Source organism: Lampetra fluviatilis, chromosome 79, assembly GCF_964198595.1.
Source record: "Lampetra fluviatilis chromosome 79, kcLamFluv1.1, whole genome shotgun sequence".
In the NCBI taxonomy this organism is placed as follows: domain Eukaryota; kingdom Metazoa; phylum Chordata; class Hyperoartia; order Petromyzontiformes; family Petromyzontidae; genus Lampetra; species Lampetra fluviatilis.
This window is the reverse complement of record NC_136353.1, coordinates 943,510-948,710: the sequence shown is the minus strand read 5'-3', so window position 1 is coordinate 948,710 and position 5,201 is coordinate 943,510.

The following is a 5,201-nucleotide window of genomic DNA, read 5'->3' as shown; positions in this document are numbered from 1 at the left end:
TGATAAACGTGGTGATTCTGATATGTAAGTGTATTTATGAATGTGGTGTATAGAAACGTTGGGGGTTGTGGAGGAGGGGTGGCGGGGGGCATGCGGGGGGGATTTTAAATGGTCTGGCAGCTCACCATGGTTTCACCGAGTAGGAAAGTTTTTCATAAATGTGCGTACATAGGGGTTTGTATCACACTCATGCACATATCCTAGTCTATTTATGACTTCAATAGTCACCCTATATCTGTTTAAAATTCATGTATTTTAACTTTCAATTGCGCAATGATCGGTCTAAAAACAATCTTCCAAGTCGACTTCAGCTAGAAGGAATTTATGAATGATTGTGCAATGTTGTCGATTTCTTGCATAAAAGTTGTTGTTGCTCTGAATTCTCTTTAATTGCTCTAATGTATTAGTTTTCGATTTTGGTGTCTCAGATTACACTTGCAAATGAACTATCCAGGTAAAAAACCTGGCTAAATAAATACACTTGATATTTCTAATCTTTGCGTATACATATATCTGCATACCAAATAACAGCACTTGAACAGCCTCGGAATGCTTAACAATGTATTAATAATTCAATTTTAATGTACAATTTTATTGGAAGATTGTCATTTTAGATGTCAAGCTTTCGTGACTGCAAGGATTCATATTCTTACGTAACTTTACCAAAAAAACCTAAGAATAAGACTGTCATTGTCTGGGTGTGGTCTGGGAATGTTTATTGCTGTTGTTTTACTGCCTTTCACAAGCTTGGGAATTGATGCAAGTTGAACTTGCATACTTTTATGTATTTATTCAAGTGACACCATGGTGGTGTGATGCTATCTTCCTCGCCTGGTATGCAAGAGTTCGGGGGTTTGATCCAGACCCTGACACCTGCTGTATAGTTGGAGTGTGCATGTTCTCTCCGTGGATGCTTGTATTTTATCTCTGGGTTCTCCAGATTTTTTCTCTACATTTAGATTATTTTGCTGCTATAGATTTTCACGTGATAATCCACTTCCTCGAGCTATTATTTGTGGCCAGCTCGCTTCTGAAAAATGAAATAGCTCTGGGCCTTACCTGGTAAGATACAAAAAGAGTTTAGTTTCATTTGTATATCTTCAAGTAATTTGATCAACTTCACTCTACTTTGCACTCTTATCGTGTATTTGTGTTGGTTGTAACTTCCTGTCCTGTCTCTACTGTACTCATTGGATTTTACTCCAGTATAAATATTCAGATTCTGCGATTAGATGTAGCTTTGTTATTACATTTTCAGCCTTAACCAAGTACCCATCGCAGTGTGTAAACATCAGCACTGGGGAGACAGGTGGCCGAGCGTGGCACTGACCACACCACACCATCGTGTGGCCATGTCAGCCTGAATAGGTGTTCACTAACTGCACTTTTCCCAACAGTCTGTGTAGGCTACATGGAGGATCTGTGTTTCCTTGTGTGTACTGTATATGGGGGATCTGTGTTGTACTTGTGTGTGGGGGTAGCCGTGGTGTATGTGGTGATGAAACACGGGAACAGAGAAGATACTCCCAGTGGCCCTACTCCACCCCTCCCAGTTTCAGCGCATTGAGCTTTTGGTGCAGGAGGTTTAGGAAATTTCCATTTGGCACACTCCACTTGCTTCTTCTCTTGCTTGTCAAGCATTCTAACTTTTCGAATGGACTACGTGCTGGAGAATACAAACTCGGTGTAACTCACAAGAAGAGTCTCCTGGTTACTTATGCGGCGTTGCAATGTACATGTTTCAATATTATTAAACCAAGGCCGTAATTATAATATATAGAGGGGGACACATCCCCCCCAATAATCAAATATGCTAAAAATTTCCGCCCCAAATATATTCCTATAATAAAATATTTAAAATAATCTTTTTTTTAAACACACTTTAATGAAATGTACCGTACGAGTAATGGCAGAACTCCACGACTCCAGGAAGTGGCCCCGAAGCTTGCCATAGCGTAAGGAAGCCCCCCCCCCCGCGGCCAACTCCGAGCTGCCCCTCCCCGTGCTCCCTTCCCCCATCGCCCCTCCCCTCCTTCCACATCCCCCGCCCCTCGACGTGGCTCCCCGAAGCTTGCCATAACGTAAGGGACCGTGGTGATTTACAGCCAACGTGAGTTGAGCGTGGACAATTATACCCGTAAAAATGTTTACATTTTTTTTTATGATAGAATATAGTATTGTCATCAGTATGACATACCTATACCAAGTTTGCAGTCGATACGAAATTGGGAAGACGGTTGAAATTGAGTTACAAGATTTTAGGATATGACAAAAGACAGTGTGAGTTAAATAAAAGCGTGTAAAATGTTTAAAAATATATGTTTTGGATTTTTAATGATAGAATATAGTATTGTCATCAGTATGACATACCTATACCAAGTTTGCAGTTGATACGACATTGGGAAGACGGTTGAAATTGAGTTACAAGATTTGAGGATACGACAACAGTGAGTTAAATAAAATCGTGTAAAATGTTTAAATATATATTTTTAATGATAGAATATAGTCTTGTCATCAGTATGACATAAGTATACCAAGTTTGCAGTCGATAGCACATTGGGAAGTGGGTAAAAATTGAGTTACAATATTTTTTGAGGATACGACAACAGACGGAGTGAGTTAAATTAACGCGTGTAAAATAGATTTCTGTTAATATGATTGTGGTTATGGTTGTACTTTAGTAATCCCTAATCTCTGCCATTACATACATGAAACAAAAACAGCACCTTGAGAGAAGGCACTCTATAAATATACACCACCACCGCGCCCACCGCGCCCACCGCCACCACGAGGAACAGATTTATTTTTTGGGTCCGGAAGTGGCCGAAGTGCAAGTTGGCCATGAAAAAAAATTAACATTGAAAATTTCACTGCCACAATTAAAACATTAAACACAAAGACAAAGGTTGTCTGTATAACCTCAATGGACTCTTGAGGCAAGTGCTTTTAGCGAGCACCTATGAGAGCCAGCACCGATGAGAGCCAGCACGGTACACAATGAGGTGGGTGGCCAGCACCATGCCTGGCCGCCTTTATCTCCCGAGTGGTGATGTTAACTCACGCACCAGGTACTCACTGGAGGCTGAGTCGACCTAGGGTTAGCCCAAAACCAGTTTAGTTCATCGGTACTGGTGTTGCCAAGTTCACCCGCGAAACACTATACAATTACCGGATGATACGCATACGCACACAGGCTTGTACATGTGAGGGTGGGTTATTAATACAGCAGTATGCAGCGTGGCGGTCAGTCGGCACCATCCACAATGCAGGTTTGTTATTCACAAGGCTGCACATCCTGATGTATTTATTAGCTGATCACCCGAAGTCACCGTGTGAGCTGAGAGTTTCTCGATCTTTACCGGGTGCTCGATAGAGCTGAGAAATGCACTGCGGTCGATACTCAGAGAGTCATCGTTTAGAGGATCCTTATCAGCCCGTACATATTAATGGATAGCAATGATGGTCCAAGCTGCTGACTTGTACACCAGGAGTGAAGAATTGAGAGGAGGTTGTGGTCCCAAGAGAATTTCACTCCTTCCATTTGCTTTGTATTGAGTGGCATCCTGATGGCACCACACAGTTCAGACGCGGCCACCAGCGCAAAAAACACGTACAGAACAAACCATGCACAGAGAAGCATGAAGAGACGCGTGCTCGAAATCACACCAATACAGAGGAACGCGCAGATGAGAGAACATACACAGAGGTAAGATCCCTCATGTTGACCATGATGATTAAACCAAGAGACGGAAAGAGCAACACGTAGATGAAAACTTTTCTGGAAGTGACGATGGCCGATGATCAAGAGTAACTTGGAGGGGAGGAGGAGGTGGGAAAATCATGCACAGAAGGAGCTGGGACCAATTGTCACAGCGCAGGAGTCACAAGAAGTGACGTTGGTTTGGGGAGGCCTTCATCCAACAGTGGATTTACCACTGGTGACAATGCGGATGATGATGATGAATGCATGGGCAGTCCACTCACATTCGTGCATAACCAGGTGCACGTCCACTCCCCTAGTCACCCCTCCACTAATCTCACTCCCCGAGTCACCCATCCACTCACCTCACCCCCATTCCCCGAGTCACTCTCACCTTGACTTCTCCACTCCATCGCCAGTCGCCCTGAGGAGGCCCAACTCCGGAGCCTCCCCCAGTGCCACGTTCACTCTCAGCACGACCATCGTGTGGTGCCACCCCCTCCTCTGCTGCGTCCCTCCAACTCTTCCTTTGCCATTGCGAGAATCAGCTCCACGAAGGGCCCCACACGTTGTCCCCATCCCACAATGGACTCGTGTCCTTTGTTGATGAAGGCCATTTCATAAAATAATGAGAATTAATTATGCACACACACAGGTCACCAAAGTAGCCTCACTAGACATGTTAGGGCCAGTTGTGGAGCCTTGTGCTGTGGAACACACGAGGGGGTGGTATGTATTTTGTATGTTGAACTTTTGCACGGTACGTAGCCAACCGTGCTAATCGGAGGTGCAGGGGAAGGACAACAAACCAAGCACAAAAGTAGTTGTAAAGAAATTAGTTTTCAATCGAGATGTAAAAGTGCACAGCTCCAGTGGCTTCCTAATATCAGAAGGAAGAGCGTTCGAGACTGCCGCAGAATCGCTTCTGAAAGCGCGATGCAGCGACTGCCTTTGTTCGATGGTTTGCCAAAATTCGCTGTGGGGATGTGGCCAACACCATACACGCGGCCACCTTTGTCTCTCCCAAGTGCTGATGTTTAGTATAGACACTGCACCAGGTACTCATTAGAGGGTGAGTCGACCAAGGGAAGGCCCAGGACTGGGTCACACGGACACACGCAGAAAAAGATCTCCTATGTAAAATCCAGAGGCTTCTAAGACAATCGATGTGTAAGAGGGATACAGCTGTTACATGGATAAAGATGTAATAAAGATATGTGTAGTAACGTTGTGCTGCTCACTTGAAAAAAAAAAAATCTCAAAGCTCATTAATCTGTTTCATCTTTGATTGAAAAACGCTGGGGGAGACCTGCGACATGCGAGTGAGCTCACCCACTCACTCACAAACCCACAACACTCACCCAGTCAATCAACATGTTACACACCCTAAACATGACCCGGCGTGTCCTGTGTGAGACCTGCAACATGCTATTGAGCTCACCTCTTCACTTACCTACTCACCCACTGTTGCTATGTCACCCACATACCCACACAATCATTT